We start from the raw sequence: 27,310 nt of genomic DNA on the forward strand, positions 1-27,310 counted from the left end.
AGACAGGAGACAAAACAGGCTACGGAGGCATGCAATAAAATGCGCTCCTTTTCTCAGTCATAAAAATGAAGGACTATATTGCTGACGGAAAGGAATGCTTTTGCGGATTTACTTCAGTGTCTTTCTGAAAATGTCCGTTTTGGACAGGACCCTCGAAAGTTGCATCTCAAAACGCGTTCGGTATTCGCCAGTAAATGCCAATCTTCCCTTCTCCGAAAACCGTATCGTATAGAAAACGCTTCCAGAAAACGCCAAGGAAAACGATGGCAAATCGTGATGACCCCCTTGCAAGACTGCGTCGTACGACGTTATACCGTTCTGCTTTTTGCTATGCAACCAGTCGAAATTCGCGCCTGCGCGCGAGCTTTGATATCCATATAAGGCATCGCACAGTGCGCACGTGAAAAGATGCGAACACATTCGATTCTATTATTTTCTGACTCAGCCAATTGCTCATAGCTTTCTTTCGGCTTCTACGGCGACTCTTTCGCTTATGCCACTCCGCGCATTTATTCGTTGCCTCAGAAACATAGACACCTTTTGAGTCCATGTATCAGCCTATTCTGATGACTAGACGATACATTCTTATGATTTCGCTGTCGCATTCTCGGCTTTTGACAGCAGGAGGAGTAGTAGTGATCTTACTATACTTTCAGCAATACTGTACCTGCTTATGTCTTAGATGTCTTAGTTTGGTGTGCTCTGTTGCAACCTGAATGGGTCTTCACCATAAAATGTCACTTTAAAATAATTTTAGCTACTTTTTGAAGTTACTTTCTCTGCTATCTAGAATATAACCTTTTTAAGTGATTTTAATGTTTTCACTTCGGTGAAATATTGTATAACAAGCTTGGAAACATTTCGGCGCGCGCACAAAAGACGGAAACGAAAGGCGAGAAGACAAACGGGCGCGAACTCACAACTAAGTTTATTGAAGGAAGTACACGAAATATATAACCCAGGGTAACTCAAGAGCGCATGTGCGTAAAAAGAATCAAACAAACAAACAAGCAAAACATAAGGAAACATAAGAAATAACACATCATGACAGTAATATTGCAGAAGTAACTACATCGTGCAGCAGATTTTAAAAGTCAAGTGCTACTCAAAAAGGTGAACTCCTTGTCAGTTAGTGCAATCGATGGGTTGCTTACGCATTTATCAGCACACCTTCTAATGTGGAAAGCTTCAACTATTTCCCGAGTTATCTTGTCTTTATGATAAAACAAAATGTTAGTATCACACCACACAGGATGACATTGGCAGTTCCTGCAATGCTCGGCTAGATGGGAGTTATTACTATTATCCAATGACTTCATATGTTCATTAAGGCGAGTGTTGACGCATCGGCCAGTCTGACCTATATGCACCCGACCGCAGGTTAAGGGCAACAAATAAACTGCCCCTATCCTGCACCTCACGAACTTTCCGCTTTCTTTTGAAAGGCAAACACATTTATTCTTCTTGATTTTTTTGTCAAATTTTTGGTCCACCGCACGACAGATACGTTGAATCTTATTGGGTGCACTGAAAACAACCTCTACACCGAACCGATTGGCTATGTGCTTTAGCTGATGGGAAAAACGATGAATGTAAGGTAAAACAACGAAGCGTTTGCGTTGAGTGTCTTTCTTTGTAGAACTATGCTCTGATCTAGCCTTTAAAAACTTAATAATCTTTTCAACAGCTCTGCGTACAACATTGTCTGGGTATGCAGCCATTTTTAGACGGTTGATTTGACTTGAAAATGCTAAACTCATGGTATGAATGCATGACTTCGACAGGGCACTCCTCAGACAAGACACTGCAATTCCATTCTTTACAATTTTGGAATGGCCTGAGCTATAGTTCAGAAGAGATTTTACTGACCGAGGATTATACATCCAGCATGTGTGTCCTGATTGTAGGTGCAGTGTTAAGTCTAGGAACTGCAACTGATTATATTGGGCAACCTCATGTGTGAACTTGAGACCCATCCCATATTCCCTAAACACCTTCAAAACATTCACAACATTGCTGCCTTGCACGTCTTTCTCAGAAATAATTAAAAAATCATCGACAAACCGAAAAACCTTTTTAGCCAAACCAAGCAATCCTTTATGAATATTTCTGTCTATTCTGGCCATGAAAATATCGCTAAGAACGGGGGCTACTTTTGAGCCAATGCAGACCCCTGAATTCTGGACAAACATTTCACTTTGCCAACCAACGAATGTAGATTTTAAATAAAAGGACAAGATTTCCAAAAAGTTGGCAACTGATACCCCGCTATCATTCGTAAATTTAACTTCATCATTGTCATCACAGATGCACGACTTGACACTTTTCATTAGTTCCGCGTGGGGAATAGAATAGTACAGGTCTTGTACGTCGACACTGAAGGCATTACAACTACCTGGATTATCGTTGCTTAAATATTTAACGACAACTTCCGAATTTGGTATTACTAGCGGGTCACAAATCCTCAGCGTCGAAAGGTGTTTGTGAAGATAACAAGCTACTTGAAGTTGCCACGTGTTTCTTTCAGACACTATTGCTCTAAACTGTTGATCTGGCTTGTGCGTCTTACAAGAGAAGAATACTTCTAAATGCATGCTTTTTGCCCTTTTGACTGCTGAAGCCAAGCTTTCTAGGTTAAGCGAATTCAGAAAAACCGCAGCTTGTTGCTTGACCTTTTGAGGTTTTACATCAATTTTCTTGAATTTTTTGGTAACGGCTTGATTCGCTTTTTCACCAAAGACACCATCCGGCATTAACACAAAACAGCCCTCTTTATCCGCCGTGACAACGCGCAGTCCTCTAGAGGAAAGATCTGAGGCAACTGAATCCAGTTTTTTGTTAAACCTCCTTACAGTCCCCGTCTTAGTTATTACATCAACGCATTCCGACACACACCTTGAGCGTTCATCCTCGTTGACAAGCCTGGAAATGGCTCTTGAGGCGGCTAGCTTTTCCGGTGGGTTCAAGATTGGTTCCACTGCAAATTTTGGGCCAAGCCGCAGTAGTCCTTCGTCATCTTCCGGCACAAAGTAGTTTCCGAGACGAACTACCCTTCCCTCAGCGCTTGCAGAAGGTGTTTAGGGAATATGGGATGGGTCTCAAGTTCACACATGAGGTTGCCCAATATAATCAGTTGCAGTTCCTAGACTTAACACTGCACCTACAATCAGGACACACATGCTGGATGTATAATCCTCGGTCAGTAAAATCTCTTCTGAACTATAGCTCAGGCCATTCCAAAATTGTAAAGAATGGAATTGCAGTGTCTTGTCTGAGGAGTGCCCTGTCGAAGTCATGCATTCATACCATGAGTTTAGCATTTTCAAGTCAAATCAACCGTCTAAAAATGGCTGCATACCCAGACAATGTTGTACGCAGAGCTGTTGAAAAGATTATTAAGTTTTTAAAGGCTAGATCAGAGCATAGTTCTACAAAGAAAGACACTCAACGCAAACGCTTCGTTGTTTTACCTTACATTCATCGTTTTTCCCATCAGCTAAAGCACATAGCCAATCGGTTCGGTGTAGAGGTTGTTTTCAGTGCACCCAATAAGATTCAACGTATCTGTCGTGCGGTGGACCAAAAATTTGCCAAAAAGTCAAGAAGAATAAATGTGTTTGCCTTTCAAAAGAAAGCGGAAAGTTCGTGAGGTGCAGGATAGGGGCAGTTTATTTGTTGCCCTTAACCTGCGGTCGGGTGTATATAGGTCAGACTGGCCGATGCGTCAACACTCGCCTTAATGAACATATGAAGTCATTGGATAATAGTAATAACTCCCATCTAGCCGAGCATTGCAGGAACTGCCAATGTCATCCTGTGTGGTGTGATACTAACATTTTGTTTTATCATAAAGACAAGATAACTCGGGAAATAGTTGAAGCTTTCCACATTAGAAGGTGTGCTGATAAATGCGTAAGCAACCCATCGATTGTACTAACTGACAAGGAGTTCACCTTTTTGAGTAGCACTTGACTTTTAAAATCTGCTGCACGATGTAGTTACTTCTGCAATATTACTGTCATGATGTGTTTTTTCTTATGTTTCCTTATGTTTTGCTTGTTTGTTTGTTTGATTCTTTTTACGCACATGCGCTCTTGAGCTACCCTGGGTTATATATTTCGTGTACTTCCTTCAATAAACTTAGTTGTGAGTTCGCGCCCGTTTGTCTTCTCGCCTTTCGTTTCCGTCTTTTGTGCGCGCGCCGAAATGTTTCCAAGAATGTCCTCAAACCAACTCGCCCAGCTCTCCATACTGTTGTATAACAAGCGTTCTTCGTTAAAGCTAGAATTGATGTCCAAACACGTCTATTAATATATATTAAATACAATAGTAACTCCACCTCCATTGCGGCAGACAATGCTAGAGAAAAATGCTCTCGTGAAACAAAATATAGACTGTAATAGACTGCAGAGTATTTGAAGAGTCAGTCAAGCTGACAAGGGATATTTTTGGTCGCCCTTATTTGAAGATTCCTCTGCAATTTTGATTTCCTATAAGCAAGAACAGGGTAGGAAATATACTACGAACCCATTGAAGTTACATTAGAAATTGTTAAATACAATAACATATGTGTTTGCTTTCACATCAGACATCTGGTACTACTTAAATTAGCTCTTCACAAGGCTTAGCATAACAGTTATGATCATTCTAGAATGTTGGCCCTGACAAGTTAACGGGAAAACATTCATGAGGAAATATTGCCGCATGAAAGTTATTGTCTCTTTGCAGGCTTCGGTTTCCTAAATCTTCTCTTGAACTTGGTTCAATAGAAAGGTACGTTGCTCTTTCGCATAGTCAAGGGATGGCTAATATCATTAGAACTTGAATATGTAGCAAGGCATTATTTATTGCGTTGTGGTATTGTAAAATAATATCGTGTGATGTCAGAAGCGTGTGCAAGCGGCGACGAAGCGTACTAGACACTGGGTGGCTTGTCTTGTTAATTGTAAAAAAACATCTGGTTTAATGTCGTTCCCCTTGTGAATTGTTTCTGCTTTTCACTTTCCTTTACAAGCTCTGACGTTGTGAACGTAACGACGACCATGTATAGAAGAAAATTCGGCAGATCCCGCGTACCGTGGGAATCGATGTTATGCGAAGCATGCGCGAGAAGGCTACTGTGGCGTAATTTTTCACGCGAAACGTTGCGGAATGACGCTACAGAAATTTGCCACTGGTATACGCAAACACATATGCTGAACAGTCGCATATATGTTTTATAACCAGTTGTTTACAGTTGCGTAACGATGGCAACGCAGCATGGGTGTTACGAACACCACACGCGGTAAGCTGATATGTAGTACTTATATACTTCAATACTGGATAGCACGAATCTGAAAAGGACAAAGAAGGAGCGCAGATGCACAGGACAGGCGTGACTCGCAACTAAGCTTTATTCAGAAAAGTTTCCCTAGATATATACGAAGCCGAGTGGCACGCGCAGGCGCACTGCACGTATGTCACAGTCAGAGTTGCTGCTGTTACAGTTGCGCTACAGTTGTGATTATACCTGTCCGTTATGAAGGAGAACGCACAGCGCGTTTCACGAAGCCGTGTGCACATGTGGAAGGGGTTCTTGACAGTTCTTGAACAAGGTCATCATCGCCGTGATCAGCTAGCACCAGCAGCTGGACCGATCTTATTGGAGTCATTCGTGATCGCGACTACAAGTGGTCTAAGTGCAGTACCGCTGGTGGAAATTGTAGATGCCTCTTACGAAGAAAGACCTATGATGCTTCCTGTCCTGGACGTGGCAACGAGGTCTTGTGATGCCCTCTCCACATACAAGCCGTCTTTCATGCGGTAGGAACCAGGTGTTGTTGGGTTTTGATAAATAATGTTGAAGTAACCGGTAAAAATGAGGGCCTGGCCCTCTGGGTATAGTTGTAGGGAACACTGGCCCCGGTTTTTGCGTAATCCACGTGGCCCACGTTGCGGACCAGGTGGACGAGTGGATGGTGGTAGAGGTACTTCCAGGGTTGTTCTGTCTTCAGCTCCCTCCTTTCATTTAGGTCCGCCATGGTGGTGCAGCGGTTACGGTGCTTGGCTGCTGACCCGAAGGTCGCGGGTTCGATCCCAGCCGCGGCGGCCGCATTCCGATGGAGGCGAAATGCTAGAGCACCATGTACTGTGCGATGTCAGTGCACGTTAAAGAATACCAGATGGTCGAAATTCCCGAAGCCCTCCACTACGGCGTCTTTCTTAATCATATCGTGATTTTGGGATGTAAAACTCCAATGATTATTATTATTATTATCACTTTCCTTGCCTATCAATGTGCATGCTCGCGGTTATTGTTTTGATTGAGACTCTGTAACACCTGTGCCACATACCTGCATAACATGAACTCTGGTTGGGGGTATGTGCCACACGTGAATGAGAGAAAGGGTTTCATGACGTACTTGACAGTTATTTTGCGTTATTCATGTCATCACAAGTGAATCGCGTTTGTCATACAATGATCCTTTGCTATGCCAATTTTCGCATATTACAACCTATGGAGACGACAATGAGAGCGCCCAGACGTTGGCGAGTAGATAGATAGATAGATAGATAGATAGATAGATAGATAGATAGATAGATAGATAGATAGATAGATAGATAGATAGATAGATAGATAGATAGATAGATAGATAGATAGATAGATAGATAGATAGATAGATAGATAGATAGATAGATAAAAACGGCCAAAGTGTCTGAGGTTCGCTAAGAAATGCTTCGCATTTAAATAAACTGTAACCTTAAGCGAGTTACTGTGTCTTCGTCAATCGAGCTAACACGCACCAGCAAGTTGGCAAACCCGTGCTCCTAGCAAGAGGTCCGCACAGTCAGAAAACGAGGCTTTCGTTTCGGAAACTTCTTTTTCTCGAACGGGCATACGTGATCTCAGCTCTTAACGTACATTGCCTGTTCACACGAGTATCAGCCCCATTGTGCCCGTCCTTTTTATTACGATCCAGACTGTTTGCCTTCTCCGCGGAGACAGTGGAAGGCTGTTTTTCGAGTTATCCGTATGAGTGGGAATGTTTGCATTGGTTGTCTCTCCGTATTTAATCTTCGCACGAATTCGCCTCGGGCTCCTCGGTTTTCCTAGGGGTCAAACAATACCTAAGATGACAGACACACCGATGTGGATAAACCTGCGCTTTTTTTCACCGTTAGCTGCCTTCGCTATTGCTTTCTGTAGCACAGACGAATAAACCTTAGCTAATCAGTGAATTCGCCCGTATTGTGGGATCTGTGCCTGCGAAAACGACGGGGTAGGGCCTGTAGACGACGGTATTCATTTTATATTAAAAAAGTCGGCAGATCCCATGCGTTGTGGGAATCGGTTATATGCGAAGCAGTCAGCAAGTACTTCTATGCTGTATTTTATGGCTTTGACCCAAGCGTTGCGAGGTGGAACAACGTGTTTTTTAAGTGTAGTAGCTGTGTGCACAACGTGGGTTTACCAGGGACGTCGAGAACACTGGCGTTTAAAGGGTAACTTATGGTGCGACGTAACGTCAGCCCTCACGTTAGAGTACGTACGTCATTATTATCGAAAATAAGTGCACTTTATTGTGTATTCATGTGAATATCACATGTAACTTTTGTTAATGTATTCCAACGTGGTTGAGCAATGCTTCAAAATAGCTTGCTCAATCATAGGAATACAAATGTAATGTTTATTAGACTACTATAAAACCGGAGCCAACACCGGAACCACAGACGTTAATCTGAAATGGCACCTGTATCGTAGGAGTACATATGCAGTGTTTATTGCTTTCTTGTAAAATTAGATAGCCAGCACCACAAACGCAATTCACGTTGCGCCGACATTACCCCTGCATAGGCTGTTTTTTCTAAACCAGTTTACAGACCTGGCCTGGCTCTGTGGTAGAATATCTGATGCTCACGCAGAATGCTTAGGTTCGATTCCTGCTGCGATCCTAATTCTTATTCTTTCCAGTCGTCGGGTCAACGCTGCCGATGTCGGTTTTTCTTAACGCTCTGGCATTTAAATTACCAATGTCTGTTCTCGCCGTTCCTTGGTAGATAAAAACTGTCAATCACCTGTGGCGCATAGCCGTAAAACGCGGGCCGTGGTAAACGGGTATGTGCAACACATGTCTGGAGGAAAGGGGTTGACGACGTACGCGAAAGCAATTTCCCGTTATTCATGCCAAGACCTCACAGTCATGTTCGTGAAATCCGCCTACCCTCCTATGCCAATTTTGGGCTACGCCAAGCTCAGGAGGCGATCATGAGAGCACACAGGCGTAGGCGGGTAGATAGATAGATAGATAGATAGATAGATAGATAGATAGATAGATAGATAGATAAAAACGCTCAAAGTGCGAAAGGTTCGCTAAGAAATGCTTCGCATTTAAAATAAAGGTTTTAATAATTGTTTTTCGCTATATCATGATAACCGTCATGCACTCTCACTTATATTATAAACATTTATAGAACGGGCATAAGAAAGTGTTTTGCGTTTAGATTTTCTCGCGCATTTATTTGACCAAACAATAATGCTTCAGTATGCAGAAGCTGCCGTTGCATAGATAGCACTTTAAGAACCCTATTATTAGTAAGCGCAGTAGCAAATAACCATCCTTGTTTATCTAGACAAAAAAAAAGTAAATTCTTCTAAGATTTTCAATGCTCATGGAGCTAGTTTTTTTTAAATATTAACAGAAAATGCAACGCACGTGTTTCTGTTCAATTTCAAACCACAAATGTTACTGAATGCTCGACGTAGTGGCAACCTAGGTGTGGATTACCAAGTGCAGGTCTGGTGCAGAGTGGCCAAGCGTGACTGATGTTAATGCGACATGTGCTGTACTCGAACCATGCCGTAACAAGTCTATGAAACAATTCGGAGAGGTGTAAAAAGTAAAGCAATCATCAACAAAACGTATCAAGAGACATCACGTTAGAAAGTTGACCTTACAAACACCGCTAAGCCGTTTTTTATTAAACTTCAGTGTTTTTATTTAATTCTTTTTTATGTTCAGTTATGCTGTCGGAGCTTGAACGATGAACACAATGGTTGCTCTTCTGGACATTTTTACAAGAGTTTTAATAAAAAGAAGTTGTAACCGCCAGCTCACCACTTCGTCCCTCTGGCGCTTCCCAGTCATTTCATAGGAATGGACCGAGTTGATCCAAAATGTCAGGTGCCACTACAAAGGTGAAAAAAATCTCGTTACTTGATGCTCTTGGTCGGTGCATTTTAAACTATAGCTTGTTGCCAACCAGACAAATGTCAGTCAAATGTTCGTGTTTGGAGACAGCAGACCTGACACACTTTGTGTATATAGGGGCCACTGAGAAAACAGAGCAACAGCCTTACGTAAGAAATACAATACAATATGCTCGTGTGGCATACGTATTAGGTAGAACAGCAGCTTACATCATCCGAAGGGTGAGCCTGCGTGTATTCCTAATGACTGACAGTGTCTGCGTGTTTCTTTATTTTTTTAAATAATGTACTTTAGAACATCAGGAATTGGGTAGTTGTTGTTTTAAGGGGGGGACGAATGGTCCTCCGAATGTAGGAGTGGCTTTGTTTAATGAAACTGACGTTTAGTAAATAATGATGTGCATTTGATTATTCTTCAGTGTGACTTCTCTTTACGTACTATCTCTAGATTCACCAATACTGTTGTTTACTGTTGCAATGATCGTTGACATTTCTTCATCTTTCTGTAAGGTAGCTAAAAATTTCTTTTTGTTTATTCGCCAGAACCTTCGATTGTATGAAAAAGAGCGATTTGGCTTTCTGTTTGAACCACCCACTCTAGCTTTTCGGCGTACTTTCATCTGATCTTGTACGCGTTACCTCCGCAGATGGAGAACTGCTCGGCGACGTGCCTGAGTAACAAAGAAAGGTCACTAGAAGAACTGGGGAGAGCGCACAAAGCCAGCAAAATAAACGACACACGTCTCTAAAGACAAGAGTCAATGCCTGAGAACAGCAGAATAATATTGCAAAAAGCGATATAAAGTCAGAACTCTAATGTAGTCGCAAGGACGCCTGAGAAGAACAAAAAGAATAGCTACGAAAAGCCGGCCACGTCAACTAAACGAAAGAGTTTGGAAGAGCTCCCACGGAAAGATAGGAAGGACCGTTGCTGTTACAGACAGTGCCTGCGGCTGCAGTGTTCTAAGGTTCATGCTTTAGATTCATTCTTTGCTTACAACACTAAAGGCCAATGTTCTCTCCTCTCCTATTTCTATTCTAGATCGATGGTTGAGTGCATCCATCGCTATCAGCAGTCGTTCCACCCTCCACGTACTTTGGAACAAGAGGAGTGGTTGCAGAAGCAGCCCGTTCTCCCCCAGGGGCCATTGCGATGCGCCGTGATAAAACACTCGAATGCCACTGCCATTGCCTGCACTATCCTGAAGTAGCGAGCCCTATAAACACATTTTCTTCTTTCACCGTCTTTCCTTGTTCTCCTTTCTGCTAATCTTGCTTGTTTCTTTATTCTTCCTTTAGTCGCTTGTATCTCCTATACTGTGGAAATCACTATAGCGTTCATTATAGTGATTATCTGTGTTCCTGTGTAACTGGTGCTCGCTCATATATGCTTCTTTATCGCGAAGGGATTAGTGCAAGAGAAAAACAAGAAGATCCACAGATGTTATATCGTTCACGACTTTTCTGAACAATAATGGGCTCACGGACTTTCCTGACTTAATCTTATTTTGTGCTACATATGCGTGACTTGTTGATGGTGGCACCTAGCCTGCGATTTATACACAATAAAGAGCCGTAGGGCAGAGGTGGGCCCTAATCAGTTCCCCGGCAGCAAGCACAGCTGTGTACTTCGTTTCTCGCCGGGTATGCGCCGAGAATTTAACATTTTGCAAAAAAAAAGACTTGCTTGTGCGTGTCTTCAGTTAAGGAACTACTAATGTTCGATTGATGAGAAGGTTCCTAGCGACAGCTAATAAAACGGTGAAATGTTACGTGGGAAACTTTTTTCATGAGAAAATTAGATCTCCCACGTTTATAGGGTATATCTCCATCTTATAACAACACACTGTAAATCATTCAATTATTATAAGGGCAATTAAGGAGTAGCAATGCGAATTCCATGGTGCAATCGGGAGTAAAAATAACAATTAAGTGAGAACTCTGCGTTGGCTAGAATTGCTGGCGCAACAGCGCTAGCAGCCCCTACCACGTTTGTCTTGCAGTCCTCTGATCAGAAGCACTTGCGGTGGGGCTGGTCGGTACATACTGTGTATTGAGCATAAACCTATGGTCACTTAGGGCAAGGCAATGAAAAAAAGGAGGGAAGAGGATCAATTTGAGCGCTCACATTGCTCCTCTTCCCTTCTTTTTTCCCGTCGTTTTGCGCTAAGTGACTATAGTTTTATGCTCAACACACAGTCATCTGCTGCCGGTGATTCGCGTGATTCAAGAACTGCATGACACCTACAACGAGGGTGGCAAAAAAAAAACGCCAGGCCTGCGCGGAAAGCGCAGCACAGTCACAGCGAAAGCTGGAAGAGCGGCATTTCTAGAGCCCGTTATAAACTCTCCTGTGGCTACTAATACAGGTACATTAGCAACGTACCCACTACGCCACAAAGCGTAATTTTTGGGAAGTTGGGAAGCACCCAGCACGACATTATTCGTTGTTCTGCGGAGAAGCGAGGTACCATACGTAAGGGAATATGTGCAGTTTGTAGATGCGGCGGTTGATGACGATGAATAATTATGGTTGCGCCCTTTGTAATGGGTTGGAAGCTTTAAACGACCCACTAGTTACGTAATGCATATTGTGTGACGCCCGGTCGTTATTTAACTGTCCCACCACGCTTTATAACACACTTTAAACGGAGAAACGTAGAGCGAGAGAGAGAGAGAATTGACTTTATTGAGACCCTGAGGAAATGGATCATGGGAGACTTATGGGCTTCCTTGGCAACCAACAGAAGTGCACTTGCGAGGAACCCACTACGCTATAAATCATTGTAATTTTTGAGAAGTAGGGCAGTAGGCACTGTGCCATTTTTCGTCATTCTACAGACAGCCGTGGTACCTGCTAAACGCATGTAAGGCATTATGCGCACTTTGTTGATTCTGTGCGTGATGACGATGAAGAATTATGGCAGAGCTCTCTGTAATGGGTTGGAAGCATTCAACAACCTACTCGTTGCGCAATTCGCATTGTGTGACGCCTGGTTACAGAATTCGCGCTGTGCGACGCTTGGTGCTTATTCTACTCTTTTACCACGCTATATTGCATATGCTAATGTGGTTCCTTCCCGACATGAAGCCTGTGTAGGACCTTTTTGCAAAGCAGTTTCACGCACCGGCATGGCTCAGAGGTTGAATACTGGGCTCCCACGCAGAGGGCCCAGGTTCGAACCTCGTTCCATCCTGGAGTTTTTTTCTTATTTAGTTTTTTTTCTTATTTCGAGCGATACTGGTTACGGACACCGGCGGCGGCGGCGGCGGCGGCGGACAACTACGGCACCAAAAACGGCCGGTGAAATGATCTCATAACAGCTTTTCGCTGTAAAATTCACAGAAATGCTTGCTTTGGGTGTCACATATTATGGCCATTTTCTTGAGACAGATATGCAGCTTACGATGATTTCTAGGCCCTTAGTGATATAAAGCTGAAGAATGTTAGCAAAACATCATCGATAGAGAAATGAAATGTAGCAAAAACATTCTCTTGGCGGCAACAATATTTGTAAGGTTCCATGCATAACACGTTCCGCAGCATTTTTTATAGCTCTCTAAAGTCGCGTTCGCAGGACAAAATCGTATCCATCAATTTTGGCATTACCACAATTACACTTTATATTGCACAGGCGAAAATTGTCGCCTTGGATCAGTCATAATATCAGTTCTAAGGGCCTGTGAATTGGGCGCATAACTTGATATGCGTGCAGCTTTATTTCCTATATTTTCCTATTGCTGCGTATTTGGCGCAGCCGGCGGCAAGAGCCATCATGTCGGTGACTTGCTTTGTGGACAACCACAGCGACTCTACAGTATTCAATAAATATCAGGTCGAGAACGACGACGCCGTGGAACTTCCTGAATATGTGACTACATGTGAGCTTCTGAACCTCAGTCTGAAAGAAGCCTCCGTGTCTTCAAAGGAACTTTTCAAGCGAGATCTCGTATATAGGCCCAATGGCACCGTCGAATCACCGTCTATAGCTAATGTTTTCAAATATCATCCCAGGAAAGATGAAAAGGGTGGAGGGAGTGAAGCAAGCTCAAGCAGTTGAGGAAGAAGACAACAGAATACATGACTTGGGGACTGGGGGGAAGGAAAAGTGAATGAAGAAGAAGTTATAAATGGCGACATAAAGAGCACTGTCTGTTTATTATGTGCAGTCTTGTTACATCTTACATCAGTCGACCGACAATATATCTGCAGAAATATAACGCATATTGGACTGCTCTATTATTTCTTTAGTGCTGTTGTCAATTCCAGTCAATAAATGCGCCGACCGCAGCAGCAGAGAGGCATTTCATCATCCTATAAAACACGTAAGCCTTGAGCAATATTGTGCAGTCCAGTATATTAAAATTGGCTTTCTTAGGCTGAGGAATTGTTACGCATTGATCACCGTATCAATGTAGTCCAAACTTGAGATTACGGACTTTCCACGCCATGGACAAAACGGGACAAATGTTATTTTCGCACCTTTTAAAACACGACAAAACGTACCGATAAAGTTTGCCTAACTCTATGCGGATATATTCAATACAGAAGAAATCTCACGTGTTAAGACTGGTACATGTGGGGGCTTCAGGAGAAATAACCACCGTGGCGTCGCTCTACTTGTTTGCTGGAATGTTATATGTTGGTGTCCGCTTTACCTTTCAGGTAGGAGCAAAGCAGGCGTTGTCATTACGTCCCCTTCATTGAATTATGCAGCCTCCCGCGCTCCAACCTGTGCCCAGTCTTTCGTCATTGATAATTAGTTTTGCGAACAAACAGGCGTTCTTTCGTCAGGCCCCCCTTGCGTTTTATTTTGTTGTTCGAATGTGCCATCACTGCTTACTATACCGGTAACCCTTAAGCACGGCCCGTAATTGCTATTTCGATGATGGCGCTGTTTCTGTTTTTCCTAGAAGCAGCAACACAAAGAAATAGATGATAAAGACCAGAGCGTGCATAAATCTGTAAATGGGATGTGGATATAGACGGAGGTTTGGTTGCGAAAAAGGGAACTCCGGGCCATTGGACAATCTAATGGCAGAACGAGAGCAGAAAAACTTCATCAAGTAGAAATATGAGAGCAGTTCGCGGAGTTACCACAGCTACCTCGGAACGAAGGTAACTCATGGTATTAATAACTTCGAAGTCCATGACATCGCAACGAACATGTTCCTTACTAACTCAGGCAGAAGTACAGTGAGCCTGCGGGCAGCATAACACCGGCTGAAACTATATGTGCATCCATACTCACGCTAAGTGAGGTTGCGATGCGGAGTAAAAAGGAAATGTCAGCTACGTACAAGGTTTTAAAAACAAAACCATACAACGAAGATTTCATGTGCGAAAGGAAACCTGAAGCCCTGAATAATCGCGAAAGCATTGCCAGTCCGTGGAGTTCTACGAAGTTTTTTTTTTTTCATGGTTGTTTGCTTTGTCTTTTACCCAGATGTCTCTCGCCTCACTTTACGGAACATTTTAGGATACTAGAGTTCGTGCCTACTGCGCTTCAGTGAGAAATTTAGCACATGACAGATGTATTTCAGCGCTACTTGCCCCCGTACTTCGGTGCACTATAGTAGCACATAATGTGCATATAAATTTACGCTACCTTTGACGGTAACCTCGTATATTTGCGTCGCTGTTTGGATTAGTTCAAAAGAGATAGGGAAACGCGCCAAAGAATTATAATGAAAGGTCGAACGTACAAAGAAATTCTTGCATGTTTTCGAGATATCTCATGCTCAGCTTGATACCGTTTAATGGATCTAAAAATGGAACGGTACACGTGATAGCGATATAACCCAGGAAAGCCTTCACGAGGCAGGCCCATTTAGGGTACCGCAATCGATGAAACTGCCAAAACCTTCCAACCTATCCCTCTTGGTGAGTCTGCAGGGCAAAATGGCAAATGTGCCGCTTTGAAACTATTAGCAAATGCATCCTTATGTTCTCCCGCAAGATGAGCGCAGGTGCAAACTTCACATATTAGCTTATCGAGGCACTGTCGCCGTAAAATATGTCACGAGATAGCCGCGATAGTTCTCACTTATGTTGTCACGCAATATGGTTGCAAGATTGTGTAGACTGTTCCTTACGAAGCAACCCTTCAGAGATCTTTGCATTCCTTCTAAGAGGAACAGCTAAAGAAGCACGTAAAATTTTTGAACAAAAGTTCATATATTCATTCCGTCTTCCCAAAAAGGTTGTTAGCAAGCATTGTTACCTTCTCGGTGGCTGTTGGCAGCCTGCTACATCCCTCTTCCCTTTGTACCGTTTTGTATTAGTGGAATCTTGCATATCAAGTATTAAGCAAATAAGGTGGGCAGAGCCGTACACCAGTTTTTGGTGGGTCGAGTTGCTCCAAGAGCAATTAGCATTACAGACATTCCTTCTTGGGCGCTCGGTGGTCTAGTGGTTATGGCGCTCGACTGCTGACCCGAAGGTCGCGGAATCGAATCCCGGCCGCGGCGGCTGCATTTTCGATGGAGGCGAAAATGTTCGAGACCCCTGTACTTATATTTAGGTGCACGTTAAAGAACCCCAGGTGGTCGAAATTTCCGGAGCCTTCCACTACTGCGTCTCTCATAATCATATTGCGGTTTTGAGACGTTAAACCCCAGATATTATTATTATTGTTATTATTATCTCCTATGTAACTGAAACGAAGGAAAAATAGTAGCCGTTGGCAGACTTTAAAGCGAGTCTGAATGCGACCTAAAATGCGACCCTCCACTGCGGCGTCTCTCATAATCATATCGTGGTTTTGGGATGTTTAACTCCAGAAAAAAAAAGAAACTCTTTCCTGGATCAGCTTTCTACCAGTCATAGCTTAACATATTTTTGAAACTTTAATTGAGACACGCAATATCTAACACTACACAACTTACAACGCTTCAGCAGTTGTTGTGATGAGTTGAGACTGTTTTGCATAAATTTTTTGGGATGCAGTTAGGCTTGAGGCGAGTTGCGAGTTGCGAGATTCGATCTGGTCCTGCCTGCAGTGGAAGAAATAAAGAAAAACAAACAATAAAAACGGGAACGAAGATTTATTTTTTATTTTGTACCAAGATGTTAAATATCACGTGGAGGGTGACCCAGGTCTGTCGTATATCATGAGAGACGGGAACTGATGGCGTGAATCTTACCACAGTAAAGCAAGCCAACTTTCTATCCAATTGAAGATGGCCTTTTCGCCAATGCAGAACGAAAAATGTTTCGAATGAGCAAGTTATTTATTTATGATGGTAATAACTGTCGGCGTATTACGTCCCAAAACCACGATACGATTATCAGAGACACCGTGGTGGAGGGTACCGGAAATTTCGACCACCTGGAGTCCTTGAACGTGCACCTAAATCTAAGTACGCGTGCCTCTAGCATTTCGCCTTCATCGAAATACAGCCGCCGCGGTAGCGATTCGACCCAGCGACCTTCGTGTCAACAGTAGAGCATCATAACCACTAGACTGCCATGTCCAGTCATGTAGGAGAATTTGCAAGATATTTGCGCATATTTTTCTCACACGTAACGTATGCCAGTCTACGAAGAGGTCCTAACGAATTCTTCTTCGCCATTATTCAAAATGTCCCGCAAGATTGGGTGGCTTATTTTATTGCGATAATGACGCAGCTTCTGCCGCATTGCCGATGACACGGCTTCTCGTGGTTGTGTCGGCGCCTCCTACACACCATTTTATTTATCCTAGCTTTGGCCAAATTTTTATATTTTTTTATAGGAACGAATGTGATAAAGAAAGTATACCACTTGAGAGGAACAAAAGTTCACAAGCACTACTTGAATTATTTGTTTGTAAGTTTATTTATTTATTTATTTATTTACCAATTTCGTACTGCTACCTTAATTTACAAGCCATAGGCAAGAGTGGGCTGTAGAAAATAAAATGTTTAACAGTGTAATAGCATCATAATAGCATCAGCAGGTGCAGTGTCAATACGAATGCTGAGAAAAAGAGTTCGATAGCTTTATGCAAAACACCGGAAAAATATTTTAAAAATGATAAGCGCACCGTGTCTTAGAAGAAAGTACATTTCGCCTTAAGAAAGCGTATTGGCTTTAGGTCCTCTATCCCACTGTTGGTCACAATTTTGAAATGACCCAGTTCTCTTTTACGTATCACCCCACAAAATAAAACTGATCATCGTTGATCATGGTTTCTGAATTCTGTAGGATCAAAATGTTCAAGTTATCGACGTAGTCCCCCAATATCTTGAGCCAAGTTCATCTGGAGTGTGATGTACGACAAACCTGCCGCAATGAAGATTGCGAATGCGTCAAGAGTGGGTAAATATAAATCGCACGCATGACGCCTACGCTTAAATCTGAGAAAGAAATGGAATGCATATTCGGAAGAACATACCTATTGCTATGACGCGACTGATATATGCTATCTGGTATGCTGTGTCTTCACAGCATAGATAATGGCTTTGACTACGCCGCGCTGATTACTGGTTACGCGGAAGGACGTTCATAGAATGCTGTCAGTGCGAGATACGCTCCATTTCTGCAGTTTATTTTTGCTGACCGAATATTTCACGGTTCACAGGAACACGATATAAGCTTTCAGGCATTTCCCCTTTTTATTCCATTTCATCGGTATATGTGTTTCTCGTCCTAGTGAAAAAGAACTCCAACACTCGCAAACGACAAAAAAGTATATAAAAGAAGTAACACTTGGGAGGATCTTTATTACCATAAATTTTCACTCGGCAGTAATAAAAATGTTATGAATAGTTCTGAAAGCTGATCAGTGATTTGTAGCCCAACTGAGAAGAAAACCTGAAGTTTCTTTTTCAATAGAGAAATCGCACGGCAGGCACCTGGAGTGTAGCCGTGCAACCCAGATTATTAGGCTATGAATAAAAATGGCACTCTCGAAGTCACTGCTGCCTTCTTTTTCATTTTACAGAATGCAAACCGAGACAGACAAGAGACAAAGTGCCAGAAGTGTCAACTCCCTTTGTTGCGTAAGACATCAGAAGATGGCAAGTCTAAAACTGCCGCCAATCCTGAGTCCGTGCAGAACAACTTCCCATAGTTCGCAGTGACGGTGTGTCAAGTATTTTTTACAGCAGAAGTGTTATGGTCGAGGTTTGCCGTGTCTCGTCATCATTAACATCGTATTATCATCACCATGAACCTGCACGAGCTCAATCACCGCCCAAGCGCTCTGTACAGATGATTATAAGACAAGCCGAAACTTGCGGCCCCGGTGTTTCTCACTGTTTTGATCCCGACGGTTCGTTTAATAGCTTCTGTGTGTGCGAGAGACACCTAACACGGACGAAGAACACGCGACAAACGCAACTTTCAACTAACATTTTAATGCCTGGTAACACCCAATATATAGGTGTAGCCACCAGTAGGAAAGGAAAGGCAGAAAACCTAAACAACATACAAACAACAAAGGTCTAAAAAGACGTGCTGGTGTATAGGATTCCACTTTCATGTGGACGAGTTTATGTGGGGCAGACTGAGTGTTGTTTTAATCTCCGTCTAAGTGAGCATCGCAATAAGATGCGCAGCTTGCGGCGTACTGTCGAGACTGTGGGTAACATGACAAGAACTTCATTTCAGTCCCGAGGAACTCAGATCTAGAGAGCCGGAGGCCCCCCAAGATCCAGTTGGTGGCTCCGTCCACGATGGGAACGGGAATGGAAGTCCTGCGGCGACGTCTTGGGCCTACTGGGTGGCCTGGAGTTGAGTGTGGTGATTGCTGCTCTTCTGAGATTCTTCCAATTGCTGCTTCGTGATGGGTGGAAAGGTGTTAAGGGCCGAGCGCAGCCAGGGCATATGTTCGAAAAATCACAGCATATCCACGGAGTGAATGATGATGAGTGGGCGAAGCTGCGGAGGTTCATCGGTAAACCGTGAATCTTCCGTGAATTCTGCCCAGTACATCATCACCGACGTGAGATCGGGCGCGTTTATACTAAAGGTTCGATGAGTTATGACGACTTGCAGCTCACTTTAATTTTACATGTACGCTGTGAATTTTCATTGTTTAGAAAACCATTGCTTTAGAAAGCATCTGGCGTCTTTCGTTAAGCAGCTGGCGTCTTTTCGTTTTGCTTTAGAAACATCTGGCGTTCTTTCGCTTTGCTTTTAGAAAACATCTGGCGTCTTTCGTTGGTTTATTTCATCGTTTTCTTTTTCTTCTTCAGATTTAAGAGCGTGGTGTGAGGTATGTAGTGTTTCTTCTAATAAGATTATTGACAACGAGGCTTTCTGCCTCAGCATACACATTGTATAAGCGCTTCCTTGAGACAGCTTGCTAGATGTGCTCGTGTGAAGTGTCAGATAAGCAAGAAGAAAACGCATAAGAGACGAGAACAAAATATAAGACAATATTTAGGAGTAAAACTATACACACTACTATGATACAGAGGCCTCCCATAAAGCCTGTGGCAGTGCCTTCTCCTCGCGGCATTTTTGGCTGCTTTTTTTTCCGAGTAACCTCATTGATAACCCTAATAGCAATTATGCGTCATTTTCAATTATCTTCTCCTATCCAGTTTGTAAAAAAGAAATAGACAGTCAAAATAAACAAAGCAGTATCTGCATGATGGTTTTTTATAAACGAATACCTTAAATATTGAAGGAGTAAAACGCTGGTTTGTAATAGCGCCGTCTTTTTGTTGAAAGCCATGATATCGTCATTGGTACACGTACTTTCAGAGCTGCCTTCTGCCCAGAACATACTTATGTTTTCCTTACATAGATTTTACCTATTTTTTTACAGAATATTGCAGGCCCAAAAAGGGGCCCAGGCAGGAAGGCCGAAAGTACATAAAAATGCATCAGGGCAATGCGAACACACATTAGTATGTCACAACATCACATACCTAGCAAAAAATAGCACTAATAATGCCAAAAACAGTAACATGAAAAGAAAGGAGACACAAGGCGTATAATTATTAAGAAATAGCAATGTGAAGTATAAGCAACAAAAGTAGAAACACAGTCTTATGTAAAGTTTTTACACACTTGAAATACGACCACGTCTTCAAGAGCGCGTTACGCATAGATACACGCATACACGCACAAAAATAAACAAATAAGGCAATTTTAAGACGACGTTACATTAGTTTATTACACTGTGGATAAGGAAACACAAGATGAATTAGTGAAGTTATAAATATTATTATATCAATGTCAGTACGGTGAAATTCTTATATTTTCGAAAAACACAACACATAAAAATAAAGGATAACACAAAACTGAAGGCTTCTGCGCTTCGTGGTTTATTGTGGTGCTTAGATCGGTTTGCTTCATTTCTGTTGTCAACATTATGAAGCTATCGGTAGGCGTATAACGAGTCTACTGTATCCGTTTCTTTTTCATGTTTTCGTTCATTATACAGTGAAAACATATGAAGCTTTGATAATACAATTGCGCACATTCTGATAAGTGTGATGCGTTCCAGTACATATGTAGGCGACTACCATTGATGGCTCTGGATTGTGCGGTGATAATGCGTGGAAAAAACGACTGCTTGAAAGAAAAGAAAACAGAGTCACAGAACGCGAAGTTTTAGGCGCTGCGCATCATACAGCGCAATGCATATAATCTCATAAGTGGAACAGTGAATAGGTTATCTCCTCGAAATATCAACCTCTCTGTAATACACCAATATTGCGCTTCGTGATCGGCTCTATCTCTAATATGTTATCTCACGCTGCGTGCGAGGGCTCGAAAAATGAAGTGAATGAAGATGATACTCTGCGCATGCGTTTAGCAGGGCGGCCTCTGTTTCACTGACTTTGGTATTGTCGCAAGGCATAGCCTTCTTCGCCTTATACTGATATGAAGATTTTGCACAAAAATGTATCTCATCATAGAGTGGCCAAATTTTTTAAATGTCGCGTTTACCTAAGATATGTATTGGAGATGCCACATTCTTAAGGATCGAAATGAATGCAAATGTGCGACTAATGTAGGAGTTCTAATAACTGCTAGATTCGCTGGAACTGTTACAATCGGTTATAAAATGCGACATATATTCGACCTCTCAGAAAATGCACGTTTACTTTCGCATTTTGATTGAGTTTTGTACGTGATTTAGTTTTGCAGTCACTGCGGTGGCAACGTTTAGTTACTCGCTGAGCTTCTCTCAGTTTACTACCGCCGAGATTTTGCCTCCTCTGGCTGTGGTTCGGCGTGTTCTTGAAAGCTGTTTGCACAACAAGAAAAAGTGGACGATGACAAAAAAATTACAACAAAGAAAACCCAGCTCAACCAGATGTTTTCACTAAGTTCTAACCATGAAATTTCTTCTTGCGTTGGAGAGGCACAACTACTGTGAGCTTGACGCGAATAGTTCGCCCATAAAAGTATTTAACTTCATGGAGCAACTATTCACAGAAACGCGTTTTCTTAACGAGCAATTGATTTTACTTTTGCGCGGGAAGTAAACACATGCTGTCGCGTAACTGCGCCTTTGCGGGTTCATGTTCCTTGCGCTGAACACGCTCTATCGTAGCTACTGGTTCATCATAGAGAATGGCCATCAAAGCCAGGCACAGGAGTGCCATGAGTGCTGCTTCTCAACAATGTCTAAGAAGAGAAGTTACACGCTGTGCTTCCATTTTGCAAATATCTCCGTTTACTTTCCATGCAGCGTTCCATATGCGTTAACTCTCGCAGCTTTTGTTTCGAAGCCAGTAGAGGAAACCGGTGGTCTTTCATCTTGCCCGACTTCTTTTGGCGCTCTTCAACAATTGTTACTGCTCAACAAACGCTAGAAAAATTGTTTGAGGGCTGAGCATTGCGCAAACATCTGCTCGTTACAAATGAAAGGAAAACAACATTGGCCAGAAAGTGGATCGCAAACAAGCACTTCTGCGTATTCGTAATTTAGATGTTACGTACATGAAATGAATTTTCTCTTTTTTTTTCCTGCGGATGTACTGTCCGTCGCGGGCGAATGAAAATTGATGTCAGATGACTGAGACAGAAAATGTCAGGTAATCTGGAAATGTCATGAACATTTTATTTTACCCACTCAACAAAGCAAAATGCATGCGCATCTCGTAAAATGCCAAGGTCGCTACATATATAATCACCAGTGTTTTTCCGATCAATTACTATTTTTTGACAGAGTATGAAATGTCGGTCCAGTTATTTCTGAGGATGTGTTCCGCTTACTCTCAAGAAAACTTTCCTCGGAGTACGCGGAATATTCATTAGCTGGAACATAAATCAAGCGGCTGAAATGTGGAAATTCGCAGATCCTAAAAACGCGCTGCTTACCCCGCATATGCGCAATGTTTACTTATATACGCTTGCGCATGATGTGGCAAGGACTATGTGGAACACGCCCGGTTTTCTCCACACCCGTCTTCACCGCCTGGATCCATGCGTACGACTCACTATTCCGTCTGGCCTACCCTGATCCGAGACGACCCTTCCCTGCCGCAAGTGGCTTGGGGTGTCTTCTTACGAACGCCTCTGCTTGCCGTATCGGAATGACAGACAGCGCTGCATGTGACCATTGCGGCAATGACGAAACCATGGAACATATTTTATGTCAGCGCCCTCAGCACAGTTCTGAGAGACAGTCCCTCTCGGCAGTGTTTGCTCACCTCGACGACCAACCGCTTTCTGAGCAGTTAATCTTGGAATGTCGGAAAGATCGAGATTCACGCCAGAAAGCAACGAAGGCGCTGATGAAGTTTCTGCGAGCGAACCACCTCGTTGAACGATTGTGACACTCCTGTGTGTGTGTGTGTTTGTGCTTTCCTCCCTCCCTCTCCCATTCCTCTTTCTTACTTTTCTGTTCCCCCTTACCCCTTCCCAGTGCAGGCTAACAAACCAGATATGTCTTCTGGTTAACCTCCCTGCCTTTCTGCATTACATTTCTCTCTCTCTCTCTCTATTATATATATATATATATATATATATTGTTACGTCCACGAACGGGGTTTATTGAGATGCGACGCGGCGGTAGCCTCAGCGGCTTTGAGTTCGCACTGAGGTTGTCTCTATCGCAAGGTACGTCCTCTTCCTCTTCACCTCTCTCGAGCCCAGACCCACTACACACACGTGCACATACCCAAACTACAATTGTAACATCTCTCCGCGCGCAGACGAAGCCCACCGGGCGAGTCAAGCAGTCTCTCTAGGAATGAACGGCTTTAAACGGGCAATATGTGTAAGTTCAGTCTTTGCAGCACGTCGGCCATTGGCGTGGAGGCGAGCAACGCGGTAAGTCACTTCGCTTATGCTATCGAGAACTACATAGGGTCCAACATGGTGTGCCAGCAGTTTTTAACATAATCCACGTTTCCTCACTGGTGTCCAGAGCCACACGAAGTCACCGGGTTCATATGTCACATGTCCGCGTCGGCGGTCGAACCTTAACTTCGAGCGTTCTTGCGAAGCAAGAGTGCGCAAATGAGCAAGACGTTGGGCCTCTTCCGCACGGCACATAATCTTGGAAATGCAGAGATCATCGTGGTCTAAAAATGGCAAAATCGTGTCGAGTGTATAGCGTGGCGGTCTAGCGTAAAGAAGAAAGAAGGAACTGTAGCCGGTAGTTTCATGCTGTGCGGTGTTGAATGCATAAGTAATGAAAGGCAGAATATCGTCCCAGTTTTTGTGATCTGATGCGACGTACATGGACAGCATTTTCGTGAGAGTTTTGTTTGTGCGTTCAGTAAGACCGTTCGTTTCAGGGTGATAGGGCGTAGAGCGCCGAAAACTTGAAGCACATAGACGAAGCATCTCTTCGACCACGTCTGCCGTGAACTGGCGTCCACGATCACTAATAACGACTTTGGGAGGTCCATGTCGGAGAATCACAAAGTGTAGCATGAAGAGGCACACGTCACGTGCAGTAGCCGACGGTATAGCAGTCGTCTCGCAGTATCGTGTCAGATGATCGGTGCACACGACGATCCAACGATTTCCGTTGGAAGACCGCGGAAAGGGACCAAGAAGGTCAATTCCAACTTCCTCAAATGGAGTTCTTGGGGGCGGCACAGGGTGTAGTCGACCAGGAGGAGTACTTGTAGGACGCTTGCGACGTTGACATTCGTTGCAGCTAGACACGTATTGTTGCGTGGTCTGATGCATCTTGGGCCAGTAAAACCTTTCCTGAAGGCGGTAGAGCGTCCTCGTTGCTCCTAAATGGCCAGATGTTGGATCATCGTGCATGGCTCTCAAAATGAAAACGCGGAGACTCTTCGGGACTACTAGAAGATATCGCAAACCTGTAGCAGAATAGTTCTTCTTGTATAGTAGCCCGTCGCGTATGCAGAAACGAGTGGCCGATGATTTTCGTCCGTTAGCAAGAAGTTGCTGTAAAGTACTGTCCTTTTGCTGCTCAGTCCTAAATGTGTTCTTGTCAGGAAATCCTGGCTCCAACGATGCGATGTACCCGTCGAAGTTGTCCGCGTCACAGTCCGTCGTGGGAAGCGGCAGCCGCGAAAGGCAGTCTGCATCAGCGTGCCGGCGACCACTTTTATATGAAACCGTGAAGTCGTACTCCTGTAGACGAAGTGCCAAACGTGCAAGTCGACCGGATGGATCGCGCAGATTTACCAGCCAGCACAGAGAATGATGGTCTGTCACGACGGTGAAGAGGCGCCCGTATAGGTATGACCGGAAGCGTTGTACTGCGAAGACCACTGCAAGACACTCCTGTTCCGTAACGGTGTAGTTACGCTCAGACTTGCTTAGGGAGCGACTCGCATATGCCACGACATGTTCTTTGGTATCGACGCGTTGAACCAAAACGGCACCGACACAAACGCCGCTGGCGTCCGAGTGCACTTCTGTGGGAGCCGTAGGGTCGAAGTGTCGGAGAATCGGATGGGACGTCAATCGGCACTTGAGTTCACAAAAAGCTGACGCACATTCCGGGGTCCATTCGAACCGTACGCCTTTTTGAAGCAGGCAAGTCAGTGGGTGCACGATGTTAGCGAATGCAGGAATAAAGCGACGGAAGTACAACATAGTCCCAGAAAGCTCCGTATTTCTTTGACTGAGCGTGGCTGGTTGAAGGCTTCCACTGCAGCAGTCTTAGCTGGATCAGGTCGTATGCCTTCTTTGTCTACCAAATGACCTAGAACGAGTGTTTGGCGCTCTCCAAAATGGCATTTCTTTGAGTTTAACATCAAACGTGCTTTGCTTAGACAATCGAGCACAAGGTCGAGACGTGTGTTGTGCTCACGGAACGCGCACCCGAAAATCACTACATCGTCCAAATAACACATGCAGACTTCCCATTTCAAACTGGGCAAGATGTTGTCCATGACACGCTCGAACGTGGCTGGCGCATTACACAGGCCGAACGGCATCACATTAAATTCGAAAAGTCCGTCCGGTGTTACAAATGCCGCTTTTTCCTTATCTTCCTTGTGCATTGGTATCTGCCAATAGCCTGACCTCAAATCGACAGATGAAAAGTAGGAAGCCGATGAAAGGCAATCTATAGCGTCATCGATCCGTGGAAGAGGATATACGTCCTTTTTGGTGACAGCGTTGAGGCGACGGTAATCAACGCAAAATCGCCATGAGCCGTCTTTCTTCTTAACCAGGATTACTGGGGCTGCCCACGGACTGCACGACTGCTGGATAACATTTTTCTTTAGCATGTCTTGAACTTGTTCATGGATAACCTTGCGCTCCGAAGGTGACACACGGTATGGCCTCTGACGGATAGGGCGATTACATCCCGTATCAATGCGGTGCTGTATGCGAGAAGGAGGAAATGAAGGTGGATCCTCCTTCTGGGCAAAGTCGAAAACTCCGGAGTGTTTCGTGAGAATAGTCGCCAATTCACGACTGCTGGTTAGCGCTTAGCTCTTTGTTGATCATAGCCATAATTGAGGAGTCTATGGCGTGCACATTATCAGAATCAGACTCATCCGGGGAATCGCGGCTCTCTGCAAGGTTGGCAAGAGCAAATACTTGCTGTTCGCGAATCGCCGCAAGCTTCAGACCCTTCGGCAGTATCGTGGGTTCATCGGAACAGTTGATGGTCCATAAGCTAGTGCGCCCTTGAACAACTGACAGCGTACAATAAGGTACCAGAACATTTTTCTTCATGCAGCTAAGGTGAATCGGTTCCACGGACGCGTCAAATGTTTTGTCGGTTGTAGGGGAACATGTGACTGGGACACATTTTGCTGACTACGGCGGGACAACTGTATCCACACATACGTAAAGGGCACTTTCGTGACAAGGCGGGTTTTCCATAAACGCAGACGGAACGCTCGAATCTACGGTAATTTCTCCCGTTCGGCAATCAAGATTAGCACCGCACAGCTTCAGGAAATCCAGGCCCAGTATCACGTCATGCGTACCATGAGGTAGAAATGCGAACTCTGCGTTAAATACATGACCACCCAAGCTAACTTCCACACTGCACACACCAACAGGATGTAGGAGCTCACCACTCCCTCCGCGAAACGTATCGGTACGGTCCCAGCAGAACATCACTTTTCGACCAAGGAGGCGCTTGAACGCGAAACTCATAACTGAAATAGTTGCTCCCGTGTCCACTAAGGCCATAGTTGAAACGTTGTCTCTCCACACACACACCTTGTTCTTGAACATACAAATTGACGGAGGTATTTCTGTCGAAATCGCGAAATGTACAGCGACCTCACCTCCAACGGCCGCGTCGACTAGTTTTCAGGAGGGGGCGACGGGTATCGGCGCCGAGGAGACGGCAAACGGCTTACGCGAGCAGCAGGCGGTGGCGTTAAGCTGCGATCGGAGGCCGGAGAGGGGTTTCGCAACATTCCTGGTCTTTGGTTGGCCGAGCTTCCTGTGAACATGTAGGCACTTGACGCACGAGGTCGGTCAGATGTCGTCGAGCGGTCGTACCTCGGCGGCTGGCGGCGATGGCAGTACCTCGCAATGTGGCCCTCGACGCCGCAGCTGTAGCACACGGGCAGAGGTCGTGCAAAGAAATGCTGTTGAGAACACTCCGCCGTGAAGGGTCGTCTCACCGGATGCGGAGGCTCAGCAGCCTGGACTGTAGCTGTCTATCGTTGTGTGCCTCGGCCGGGACGAAAGCGTTGTGCATATTGCTGTTCAAATGCGAATGTCTCTCGATGCGGCCACATTCTTCCTGGTTCAGTGGGGTCTGCAAC

At 44.1% G+C, this 27,310-nt stretch overlaps 1 long non-coding RNA gene across 1 annotated transcript in view; it reads left to right on the forward strand.

Moving 5' to 3' along the window:
• Positions 1-15,586: 15,586 nt before the first annotated feature.
• Positions 15,587-27,310, forward strand: part of LOC125758451 (uncharacterized) — a 46,610-nt gene continuing 34,886 nt past the window's right edge. Inside the window, exon 1 of the long non-coding RNA XR_007416083.1 lies at positions 15,587-15,630. This is a non-coding gene — a long non-coding RNA (uncharacterized LOC125758451). The remainder of the gene's footprint in view (positions 15,631-27,310) is intronic.

The sequence above is a fragment of the Rhipicephalus sanguineus genome, chromosome 5 (genome assembly GCF_013339695.2).
Source record: "Rhipicephalus sanguineus isolate Rsan-2018 chromosome 5, BIME_Rsan_1.4, whole genome shotgun sequence".
Lineage (NCBI taxonomy): Eukaryota > Metazoa > Arthropoda > Arachnida > Ixodida > Ixodidae > Rhipicephalus > Rhipicephalus sanguineus.